A 13,915-nucleotide genomic window follows, 5' to 3' on the forward strand; every position below is an offset into this window, starting at 1 on the left:
TAGAGTGGCACTCGGTTTACTAATTTTAACATTGCGGTCCAGTCATTTCACATAATATGCCATAATATCACATAGTAGGCCGTCATTGTAAATAATAATTTGCTCTTAACTGACTTGCAAAAAAAAAATACATCTGTAAAAGTAAACACGACACAGCAACGTGCAAACAGCAGATAAGGATGCATGCACACAGCAATGTCACGGTACATGATTGGTTGGTTCATTCATTCACCACATTGTGATTGGACAATTTTCTTTCTGTCTAAAGACTCTAAAATCTAATTAATATTCACAGACATACTTAAAAATAAAAGTCATACTTTTGGACTGATCTTGAAGGACTTGAACATTTCCAGGCATATTTTTGAGAGAAATATTACTTATTTAAAAGGCATTATATATTTATTGGGCAACTTTACTCAGGGTGAATGCAATGCTCACCAACATTTATGCAACTTTAATCCAACTTTTCAGTGGTAAAGTATGTTAGCTTCTATATGGACTCCAGTAATGTAGCAGAGTTTTCAGTGGTAAAGTATGTTAGCTTCTATATGGACTCCAGTAATGTAGCTGAGTTTTCAGTGGTAAAGTATGTTAGCTTCTATATGGACTCCCGTACTGTAACAGAGTTTTGACACCCTGGTTAAGACAAGTAAAATAAAAGGGTAGTGTAAGGAGTGAGTGAGTGAGTGAGTGAGTGAGTGAGTGAGTGAGTGAGTGAGTGAGTGAGTGAGTGAGTGAGTGAGTGAGAGGGGAGAGAGACAGAGGAGATGGGGGAGAGAGAGACAGAGGAGAGAGAGAGAGAAAGAGAGAGAGGGAGGGAGAGGGGGAGAGAGAGGGGGAGAGAGAGAGAGGGGAAGAGACAGAGGACAAGAACAGTTCTGTTGCTGCTTGGCTGGAGAAAAACCCTGCCCCCATACCAGTCTATCCCTCCATCCCAGTCTAACACTGCCCAACTCACCCGAGAGAAATATAGGGATATAGTGAGAAAGGAGGAGTAAGAAGAGAAGAGGATGGATGTCTGGAAACAAGGGTCTCGCATGAGACAACTACACCAAGGCATGCCAAGGAACTGTCGGCTTCACAGGATGGAGCGGGAGACAGAGATAAAAGAGTAAGGAGATGGAGCGAGTGTGTGAGAGATAAGAGGAATGCAGAGGAGTAAGAGAGAGAGCGAGAGAGAGGCCCCATCGTCCTCCCGAAAAACTAATCAGAATATGGAATGACTGCATGCACACACATACACAGTTTTAGCTGCCAAATCACCAGGGTGATTCAGGTTTGTGTCCCCACACAGGGACCTACTGTGGAGATGGGATGTAGAGGTCTGTTGTAGTGAAGACACGCACACCTCCCTGATACATTACTGACATTAATATTTATTCACAGCGGGGTGGGGTGCCGTGGTGTGCAAAGGATAAGAGAGGGGGGAAGATCGTTTAGGCCTTATAAGCACAATTCCCTCTCACCTACTGATTAAAGTTGAATCACTCCAGAGCCTCACAATAGACAATCAAAGACAACACATGGTTTATTCACATATACAGTTGAAGTCGGAAGTCGACATACACTTAGGTTGGAGTCATTAAAACTAGTTTTTCAACCACTCCACAAATTTCTTGTTAACAAACTATAGTTTTGGCAAGTCGGTTAGGAAATCTACTTTGTGCATGACACAAGTAATTTTTGTTTACAGACAGAGTATTTCACTTATAGTTTACAATTCCAGTGGGTCAGAAATGTACATACACTAAGTTGACTGTGCCTTTAAACAGCTTGGAAAATTCCAGAAAATGATGTCATGGCTTTAGAAGCTTCTGTTAGGCTAATTGATATAATTTGAGTCAATTGGAGGTGTAACTGTGGATGGATTTCAAGGCCTACCTTCAAACTCAGTGTCTCTTTGCTTGACATCATGGGAAAATCAAAAGAAATCAGCCAAGACCTCAGAAAAAAATCTGAAGACCACCACAAGTCTGGTTCATCCTTCGTAAGCAAATTCCAAACGCCTGAAGGTACCACGTTCATCTGTACAAACAGTAGTACGCAAGTATGAACACCATGGGACCACGCAGACGTCATACCGCTCAGGAAGAAGATGCGTTCTGTCTCCTAGAGATGAACGTATTTTGGTGTGAAAAGTGCAAATCAATCCCAGAACGACAGCAAAGGACCTTGTGAAGATGCTGGAGGAAACAGGTACAAAGGTATCTATATCCACAGTAAAACGAGTCCTATATCGACATAACCTGAAAGGTCGCTCAGCAAGGAAGAAGCCACTGCTCCAAAACTGCCATAAAAAAGCCAGACTACAGTTTGTAACTGCACATGGGGACAAAGATTGTACTTTTTGGAGAAATGTCCTCTGGTCTGATGAAACAAATATAGAAGTGTTTGGCCATATTGACCATCAATATGTTTGGAGGAAAAAGGGGGAGGCTTGCAAGCCGAAGAACACCATCCCAACCGTGAAGCACGGGGGTGGCAGCATCATGTTGTGGGGGGGCTTTGCTGCAGGTGGGACTGGTGCACTTCACAAAATAGATGGCATCATGAGGAAAGAAAATTATGTGGATATATTGAAGCAACATCTCAAGACATCAGTCAGGAAGTTAAAGCTTGGTTGCAAATGGGTCTTCCAAATGGACAATGACCCCAAGCATACTTCCAAAGTTGTGGCAAAATGGCTTAAGGACAACAAAGTCAAGGTATTGGAGTGGCCATCACAAAGCACTGACTACAATCCTATAGAACATTTGTGTGCAGAATTGAAAAAGTGTGTGCGAGCAAGGAGGCCTACAAACCTGACTCAGTTACACCAGCTCTGTCAGAAGGAATGGGCCAATATTCACCCAACTTATTGTGGAAAGCTTGTGGTAGGCTACCCGAAACATTTGACCCAAGTTAAACAATTTAAAGGCAATGCTATCAAATACTAATTGAGTGTATGTAAACTTCTGACCCACTGGAAATGTGATGAAAGAAATAAAAGCTGAAATAAATCATTCTCTCTACTATTATTCTGGCATTTCACATTCTTAAAATAAAGTGCTGATCCTACCTAAGACAGGGAATTTTTACTAGGATTAAATGTCAGGAATTGTGAAAAACTGAGTTTAAATGTATTTGGCTAATGTGTATGTACACTTCCGACTTCAACTGTATGTAAATTCCAGTAACACAACCAGTGGCATGTATTAATGGATGCCAAGGGAAGCCAGGCTTCACCCAAAAATTGACCAAGAATTAAAGAAAATAATTTATCATTAGTCTCTCTGTGTTACATAATTTTCCAAGAGGCTGAATGTATCTCGCTGGAGAACGCATCCGAGCGAGCGAAACAGTGTCTGCTGTCTGGTCAAAAAGAGTATGACATTGTTGCCGCCCGTAGCATTGAATGCAAGGAAAGCCAGCGAACATTTGGCCTCCCTTGATAAAAAAAAGAAGTATAAAACAAAAGTCAATCAGCGTTGAGGTAAACTAAGTGTGCTCATATGTAAATGGTCCTGGCACACCAAAGAAAGTGTCAAGGGAAGCCAGTTTGGACTTGGATTCACACCAAAGCAAAATGTAATTGACAGAAACAAGTTGAATTGTTGCATCTCCTTGTGTGGTTGTCCTCCGGTGGCTAGCTTGCTACAATTAGCCCTTCCCTAAATTAGCCATGAATGGTGCTAGGGATTGGACTTCGGGTTTTACTTAGTTCTCCGTACTGGCCAATGATTAAAATGGAGATTCTGATACAACCATACATTCATGCATTGTTCCCATGGCCTGAGAGGATCGAAGATCAAAATGTAGCTAGAAGTAGTAAGTAGGCGAAAGTTACCTAGCTGGCTCAGTGTTGCCAATGAAAGGAAGTTAGGCTAGCGAGCAAGCATTTTAGCCAGGTAGCCTAGGACAACAAAAACTAAAAGTGTATACTGTATGACAGTCATAGACTGTTTAGGCAACCTGAAAGAAGAGGATGGCATTGGTGTTTCTCTACATGTGGTGTAAGTCAAAATGTTTTTTCTACTTGCGCACACACAAACACACACACAAATCAGAACCATGGAGAGTGAGAGAGATAGAGTGAGGGAGTCAGAGGGAGAGAGCTCCACTTGCCCCTCCTTTTGCTCTGACAGAGATAGAATGAAGGAAGAAGCAGATAGGAAAGGAAAAGGAAGAAGAGGGAAAAGAGACAGAAAACAGAACAGTAGTAGACTAGATACAGAAACCAAACTGTAGTAGACTAGATATGCAAAGAGAACAGTAGTAGACTAGATACAGAAACAAAACAGTAGTAGACTAGACACAGAAACAGAACAGTAGAAGACTAGATACAGTATCAGGTAATATTAATTACAGAGAAAGGATTTTATAGAATAGCATGTCATATCACTTAATCCGGCATAGCCAAAAACACGACAATATGGAACAGAAGAAGACTAGATACGGAACAGTAGAAGAGTAGATACATAAACAGTAGTAGCCCAGACAGGGAAACAGAACAGTAGTAGACTAGAAACAGAACAGTAGTAGACTAGATACAGAAACAGAACAGTAGTAGACTAGATACAGAAACAGAACAGTAGTAGACTAGATACAGAAACAGAACAGTAGTAGACTAGATACAGAAACAGAACAGTAGTAGACTAGATGCAGAACAGAAGTAGACTAGATACAGAAACACAACAGTAGTAGACTAGATACAGAATCAGAACAGTATTAGACTAGATACAGAAACAGAACAGTAGTAGACTAGATACAGAAACAGTAGTAGACTAGATACAGAACAGTAGTAGACTAGATACAGAAACAGTAGTAGACTAGATACAGAAACAGTAGTAGACTAGATACAGAAACAGTAGTAGACTAGATACAGAACAGTAGTAGACTAGATGCAGAACAGTAGTAGACTAGATGCAGAACAGAAGTAGACTAGATACAGAAACAAAACAGTAGTAGACTAGATATAGAAACAGAACAGTATTAGACTAGATACAGAAACAGAACAGTAGTAGACTAGATACAGAAACAGAACAGAAGTAGACTAGATACAGAACAGAAGTAGACTAGATACAGAAACAGAACAGTAGTAGACTAGATACAGAAACAGTAGTAGACTAGATACAGAACAGTAGTAGACTAGATACAGAACAGTAGTAGACTAGATGCAGAACAGAAGTAGACTAGATGCAGAACAGAAGTAGACTAGACACAGAAACAGAACAGTAGTAGACTAGATACAGAAAAATAACTGTATTAGACTAGACACAGAAACAGAACAGTAGTAGCCGCAATACAGAAAAAGTAGTAGACTAGATACAGAACATAAGTAGACTAGATACAGAACAGAAGTAGACTAGACGCAGAAACAGAACAGTAGTAGACTAGATACAGAAACGGAACAGTAGTAGACTAGACACAGAACAATAGTAGACTAGATACGGAACAGTAGTAGACTAGATACAGATCAATAGTAGACTAGATAAGGAATAGTAGTAGACTAGACAAGGAACAGTAGTAGACTAGAAACAGAACAGTAGTAGACTAGAAACAGAACAGTAGTAGACTAGATACAGAACAGAAGTAGACTAGATACAGAAACAGAACAGTAGTAGACTAGATACAGAAACGGAACAGTAGTAGACTAGACACGGAACAATAGTAGACTAGATACAGAACAGTAGTAGACTAGATACGGATCAATAGTAGACTAGATAAGGAATAGTAGTAGACTAGACAAGGAACAGTAGTAGACTAGAAACAGAACAGTAGTAGACCAGATACAGAAAATAAGTAGACTGGATACAGAAACACAACAGCAGTAGACTAGATACAGAAACACAACAGTAGTAGACTAGATACAGAAACACAACAGTAGTAGACTAGATGCAGAAACAGAACAGTAGTAGACTAGATACAGAACAGTAGTAGACTAGATACAGAACAGTAGTAGACTAGATACAGAACAGTAGTAGACTAGATACAGAACAGTAGTAGACTAGATACAGAACAGTAGTAGACTAGATACAGAAACAGAACAGTAGTAGACTAGATACAGAACAGTAGTAGACTAGATACAGAACAGTAGTAGACTAGATACAGAAACAGAACAGTAGTAGACTAGATACAGATACAGAACAGTAGTAGACTAGATACAGAAACAGAACAGTAGTAGACTAGATACAGAAACAGAACAGTAGTAGACTAGATACAGAAACAGAACAGTAGTAGACTAGATGCAGAAACAGAACAGTAGTAGACTAGATACAGAATCAGAACAGTATTAGACTAGATACAGAAACAGAACAGTAGTAGACTAGATACAGAACAGTAGTAGACTAGATACAGAACAGTAGTAGACTAGATACAGAACAGTAGTAGACTAGATACAGAAACAGAACAGTAGTAGACTAGATACAGAAACAGAACAGTAGTAGACTAGATACAGAAACAGAACAGTAGTAGACTAGATACAGAAACAGAACAGTAGTAGACTAGATACAGAAACAGAACAGTTGTAGACTAGATACAGAAACAGAACAGTAGTAGACTAGATGCAGAAACAGAACAGTAGTAGACTAGATACAGAAACAGAACAGTAGTAGACTAGATACAGAAACAGAACAGTAGTAGACTAGATACAGAACAGTAGTAGACTAGATACAGAACAGTAGTAGACTAGATACAGAACAGTAGTAGACTAGATACAGAAACAGAACAGTAGTAGACTAGATACAGAAACAGAACAGAAGTAGACTAGATACAGAAACAGTAGTAGACTAGATACAGAAACAGAACAGTAGTAGACTAGATACAGAAACAGAACAGTAGTAGACTAGATACAGAACAGTAGTAGACTAGATACAGAACAGTAGTAGACTAGATACAGAACAGTAGTAGACTAGATACAGAAACAGAACAGTAGTAGACTAGATACAGAAACAGAACAGTATTAGACTAGATACAGAAACAGAACAGTAGGAGACAAGATACAGAAACAGAACAGAAGTAGACTAGATGCAGAAACAGTAGTAGACTAGATACAGAAACAGAACAGTAGTAGACTAGATACAGAAACAGTAGTAGACTAGATACAGAAACAGAACAGAAGTAGACTAGATACAGAAACAGTAGTAGACTAGATACAGAACAGTAGTAGACTAGATACAGAACAGTAGTAGACTAGATACAGAAACAGAACAGTAGTAGACTAGATACAGAAACAGAACAGAAGTAGACTAGATACAGAAACAGTAGTAGACTAGATACAGAAACAGAACAGTAGTAGACTAGATACAGAAACAGAACAGTAGTAGACTAGATACAGAACAGTAGTAGACTAGATACAGAACAGTAGTAGACTAGATACAGAACAGTAGTAGACTAGATACAGAAACAGAACAGTAGTAGACTAGATACAGAAACAGAACAGTATTAGACTAGATACAGAAACAGAACAGTAGGAGACAAGATACAGAAACAGAACAGAAGTAGACTAGATGCAGAAACAGTAGTAGACTAGATACAGAAACAGAACAGTAGTAGACTAGATACAGAAACAGTAGTAGACTAGATACAGAAACAGAACAGAAGTAGACTAGATACAGAAACAGTAGTAGACTAGATACAGAACAGTAGTAGACTAGATACAGAAACAGTAGTAGACTAGATACAGAAACAGAACAGTAGTAGACTAGATACAGAAACAGTAGTAGACTAGATACAGAACAGTAGTAGACTAGATACAGAAACAGAACAGAAGTAGACTAGATGCAGAAACAGTAGTAGACTAGATACAGAAACAGAACAGTAGTAGACTAGATACAGAAACAGTAGTAGACTAGATACAGAAACAGAACAGAAGTAGACTACATACAGAAACAGTAGTAGACTAGATACAGAACAGTAGTAGACTAGATACAGAACAGTAGTAGACTAGATACAGAAACAGAACAGTAGTAGACTAGATACAGAAACAGTAGTAGACTAGATACAGAAACAGAACAGTAGTAGACTAGATACAGAAACAGTAGTAGACTAGATACAGAACAGTAGTAGACTAGATGCAGAACAGAAGTAGACTAGATACAGAAACAGAACAGTAGTAGACTAGATACAGAAACAGAACAGTAGTAGACTAGATACAGAACAGTAGTAGACTAGATACAGAAACAGAACAGAAGTAGACTAGATACAGAAACAGTAGTAGACTAGATACAGAAACAGAACAGTAGTAGACTAGATACAGAAACAGTAGTAGACTAGATACAGAACAGTAGTAGACTAGATGCAGAACAGAAGTAGACTAGATGCAGAAACAGAAGAGTGTTAGACTAGATACAGAAACAGAACTGTATTAGACTAGACACAGAAACAGAACAGTAGTAGACGCGATACAGAAAAAGTAGTAGACTAGATACAGAACAGAAGTAGACTAGATGCAGAAACAGAACAGTAGTAGACTAGACACGGAACAATAGTAGACTAGATACAGAACAGTAGTAGACTAGATACGGATCAATAGTAGACTAGATGAGGAATAGTAGTAGACAAGGAACAGTAGTAGACTAGAAACAGAACAGTAGTAGACCAGATACAGAAAATAAGTAGACTGGATACAGAAACACAACAGTAGTAGACTAGATACAGAAACAGAACAGTAGTAGACTAGATACAGAAACAGAACAGTAGTAGACTAGATGCAGAACAGAAGTAGACTAGATACAGAAACAGAACAGTAGTAGACTAGATACAGATACAGAACAGTAGTAGACTAGATACAGAACAGTAGTAGACTAGATAGAGAAACAGAACAGTAGTAGACTAGATACAGAAACAGAACAGTAGTAGACTAGATACAGAAACAGAACAGTAGTAGACTAGATACAGAAACAGGACAGAAGTAGACTAGATACAGAAACAGAACAGTAGGAGACAAGATGCAGAACAGTAGTAGACTAGATACAGAACAGTAGTAGACTAGATACAGAAACAGGACAGAAGTAGACTAGATACAGAAACAGAACAGAAGCAGACTAGATACAGAAACAGAACAGTAGGAGACAAGATGCAGAAACAGAACAGTAGTAGACTAGATACAGAAACACAACAGTAGTAGACTAGATACAGAAACAGAACAGTAGTAGACTAGGTACAGAAACAGAACAGAGGTAGACTAGATACAGAAACAGAACAGAAGTAGACTAGAAACAGAACAGTAGTAGACTAGATACAGAAACAGAACAGTAGTAGACTAGATACAGAAACAGAACAGAAGTAGACTAGATGCAGAAACAATAGTAGACTAGAAACAGAAACAGAACAATAGTAGACTAGGAAGGGAAGGAAGGAAGGAAGGAAGGAAGGAAGGAAAGAAGGAAAGAAGGAAAGAAGGGGAGAAGAAAGAAAGAAAGGAAAGAAAGAAAGAAAAAGAAAGAAGCATGGAGGGTAGAGACAGCACAGCGAATGGGCAGGGTCACGGGCAGATCCAGATAATCAGTCATGTTGAAGGGGTACCGGAGCTAATTTCAGGGTTGGGGTCAATTCCATTTGAATTCCATACCGTTAATAAAGTCAACCATATTCCAATTCCAAATTTTCCTAATTGAAAAACATTGGACAGAATTGGAATTTCAGTGTACTTCCTGAATGGACTGGAATTTAAATGGAATAGACCCCTGGCGAAAGTCTTAAAATATCAATGTACCGGCCTCCTGAATGGTGCAGAAGACTATGGTTGTGGAGTCACTACAGACCCAGATTTGTCTGGGTTAGGGGAGGGTTTGGCCAGTCGGGATGTCCTTGTCCCATTGGGCTCTAGCGACTCCTGGCGCATGCACGCTGACACGGTCGGCAGTTGTACAGTGTTTCCTAAAACACATTGGTGCGGCTGGCTTCTGGGTGAAGCAAGTGCGTCAAGAAGCAGTGCAGCTTGGCAGTGTTGTGTTTCGGAGGAGGCATGGTTCTCGACCTTCACCTCTCCCGAGTCCGTACTGGAGTTGCAGCGATGGGACAAGACTAACTACCAATGGGATATCACAAAATTGGGGAGAAAAAATGATAATAATATATCAACGTACCAAAGGCTAGCCTATACCTGTGTGCAGTGCTCAGATATACTCCCAAACTGGACACCTCCACCCCCTCTTTTCTCTACACCAACCCGGTGACATTGACAGGTAAGTAGTCACCAGACTGTCAGATGATGTTCACACAACCCATTTTTCCAGGGGAGGAATGAGACCAGAAATCGGCGCAGGCATTTCTAACACACCAGCCCATTTTTTCCCTTGAGGCACCCACAACCAGTGTGTGAATTACAGGGTGGCCGGGGGGGATAAGACCCCCCGAATGAGACATGAGCTCCCCTAAATGCAACAAAAGTCAAACTTTGGAGGGTCTCTAATCGAACCATTCTCCTATTTGTTTAAAATGCAATTTTGTACTGATACTGGTAAATATGAAAAATCTTATTTTACATGACACTAACACCCACACCTCTCTGTCATGGTTTAAACCAGTGACAGTTGGTTCAGGTTCTTTCAATGGCATTCATCTCTCTACTACACCTGTCTGCCTCACTCTGTCTGTCTTGAGCTTTCACTAGCAAATTTGCTATATTTTATTGACTGGATTCAGACCGCTAGCGAACTTACAACTTTGTTTCAACTGGGCCCTCATAGTTTCCCACGCAGATGAGCTCGGGACAGACACAGCTCTATCTGTGTCCCGTATTTCAGCAGATGAGCTCAGGACAGACACAGCTGTATCTGTGTCCCGTATTTCAGCAGATGAGCTCGGGACCAGACACAGCTGTATCTGTGTCCTGTATTTCAGCAGATGAGCTCGGGACAGACACAGCTGTATCTGTGTCCTGTATTTCAGCAGATGAGCTCGAGGACAGGACACAGCTGTATCTGTGTCCTGTATTTCAGCAGATGAGCTCGGGACAGACACAGCTGTATCTGCGTCCTGTATTTCAGCAGATGAGCTCGGGACAGACACAGCTGTATCTGTGTCCCGTATTTCAGCAGATGAGCTCGGGACAGACACAGCTGTATCTGTGTCCCGTATTTCAGCAGATGAGCTCAGGACAGACACAGCTGTATCTGTGTCCTGTATTTCAGCAGATGAGCTCAGGACAGACACAGCTGTATCTGTGTCCTGTATTTCAGCAGATGAGCTCAGGACAGACACAGCTGTATCTGTGTCCTGTATTTCAGCAGATGAGCTCGGGACAGACACAGCTGTATCTGTGTCCCGTATTTCAGCAGATGAGCTCGGGACAGACACAGCTGTATCTGTGTCCTGTATTTCAGCAGATGAGCTCGGGACAGACACAGCTGTATCTGTGTCCTGTATTTCAGCAGATGAGCTCGGGACAGACACAGCTGTATCTGCGTCCTGTATTTCAGCAGATGAGCTCGGGACAGACACAGCTGTATCTGTGTCCCGTATTTCAGCAGATGAGCTCGGGACAGACACAGCTGTATCTGTGTCCTGTATTTCAGCAGATGAGCTCGGGACAGACACAGCTGTATCTGTGTCCTGTATTTCAGCAGATGAGCTCAGGACAGACACAGCTGTATCTGCGTCCTGTATTTCAGCCCCTCATCAGGTGTCTCGACTTTTCTTTTTACAAAAAAGGTAAATTTGTCAACAAGACGCAACAATTCATTCAGGCTACAAGAGGCCTAATGACAATCACCGAATGACATCACACTTTTTGGTGTTTTGTAACAGAGGTCTCTTTTCATTTATCCAATGGCTAGTGCACAGTGCATTGTTTGGATGGTGGGAATTATTTTGGAGTGGACGAATGTGCACAGGTAGCCTACTTTTTGAAGTAATTTGTTCGACAATCAGATAAAAATCAATGACTGGTTGTGTTCATGCCACATTAAGTAATACATGTTTACCGTTAGAATACATGTCTTTACTATTTATTTTTGTTCACTGTTGAAATTAGACAGCCTGAGGTATTACCGAGACATGGATCATTTGAACTTAGTTGCAACGTTTTATAAACTCGCCCCCTTTTATCTCCAATATCATGACAACCAATCCAATTATGATCTTGTCTAATCACTGCAACACCCAACGGGCTCGGGAGAGGCGAAAGTCGAGTCCTGCATCCTCAGAAACATAACACGGCCGGTTGTGACACAGCCTAGGATCGTACCCGGGTCTGTAGTGGCTCCTCAAGCCGGGCGATGCAGTGCCTTAGACTGCTGCGCCACTTGGGAGGCCAACTCGCTGCTACTTTTGTAAACTTTTTGAAGCACACTGACTGGAAATCAAAAAAAGCTGCATGTGTGATGGTCAGGCTGTGAACCTCGGTCGTTTAAAGAGTGTCTGTATTTTTGCTTGAAAAAAACAGTTAAAGCAGGGTATAAGGCAAGGTTACTCATCACACATGTATGGTTCACCAAACCACCCTAATTGAGAAAGCAGATGAGACCAAACACATAGATGGATGAATGATTTAACCTGTTATGGATAGGGGGCAGTATTTTCACAGCCGGATAAAAAACGTACCCGATTTAATCTGATTATTACTCCTGCCCAGAAACTAGAATATGCATATAATTATTAGCTTTGGATAGAAAACACTCCAACGTTTCTAAAAATGTTTGAATGGTGTCTGTGAGTATAACAGAACTCATTTGGCAGGCCAAAACCTGAGAAGATTCTGTACAGGAAGTACCCTGTCTGACCATTTCTTGGCCTTCTTTGCCATCTCTATCCATTACAAAGGATCTCTGCTGTTACGTGACACTTCCTACGGCTCACATGGACTCTCAGAAGGCGGCAAAAAGCTGAATCGTGGCTTTGCAGGCTCTGGCTGAAACAAAGTAGCGCGTTTGGTTAGTGGCTGGTTACAGTACTGTGAGACTCAGGCTCGTGCCCGCGTCGACCGAATGCTTTCTTTTCCTTTGTCTGTTTACCTAAACGGAGATTCCCGGTCGGAATATTATCGCTTTTCTATGAGAAAAATGTCGTAAAAATAGATTTTAAACAGCGGTTGACATGCTTCGAAGTACGGTAATGGAATATTTAGAAATCTTTTGTCACGAATTGCGCCATGCTCGTAACCCTGATTTACCATTTCGGATAGTGTCTAGAACGCACGAACAAAACGCCGCTATTTGGATATAACGATGGATTATTTTGGACCAAACCAACATTTGTTATTGAAGTAGCAGTCCTGGGAGTGCATTCTGACGAAGACAAGAAAGGTAATCAAACTTTTGTAATAGTAAATCGGAGTTTGGTCAGGGCTAAACTTGGTCGGTGTCTAAATGGCTAGCCGTGATGGCTGGGCTATCTACTGAGAATATTGCAAAATGTGCTTTCTCCGAAAAAAGCTATTTTAAAATCGGACATATCGAGTGCATAGAGGAGTTCTGTATCTATAATTCTTAAAATATTTTTTATGTTTTTTGTGAACGTTTATCGTGAGTAATTTAGTAAATTCACCGGAGGTTTGCGGGGGGTATGCTAGTTCTGAACGTCACATGCTAATGTAAAAAAGCTGTTTTTTGATATAAATATGAACTTGATTGAACAAAACATGCATGCATTGTATAACATAATGTCCTAGGGTTGTCATCTGATGAAGATCATCAAAGGTTAGTGCTGCATTTAGCTGTGGTTTTGTTTTTTGTGACATTATATGCTAGCTTGAAAAATGGGTGTCTGATTATTTCTGGCTGGGTACTCTGCTGACATAATCTAATGTTTTGCTTTCGCTGTAAAGCCTTTTTGAAATCGGACAGTGTGGTTAGATTAACGAGAGTCTTGTCTTTAAAATGCTGTAAAATAGTCATATGTTTGAAAAATGTAAGTTTTCGGATTTTTAGAGGAATTTGTATTTCGCGCCACGCCCATCATTGGATATTGGAGCAGGTGTTCCGCTAGCGCA

The 13,915-nt window shown here is 40.6% G+C and overlaps 1 protein-coding gene across 3 annotated transcripts in view; it reads right to left on the minus strand.

Annotated features, from left to right (window-relative positions):
- Positions 1-13,915, minus strand: part of LOC106583586 (plexin-A1) — a 373,995-nt gene that overhangs the window by 106,212 nt on the left and 253,868 nt on the right. The window lies entirely within an intron of this gene.

The sequence above is a fragment of the Salmo salar genome, chromosome 22 (assembly GCF_965601325.2).
Source record: "Salmo salar chromosome 22, fSalSal1, whole genome shotgun sequence".
NCBI lineage: Eukaryota > Metazoa > Chordata > Actinopteri > Salmoniformes > Salmonidae > Salmo > Salmo salar.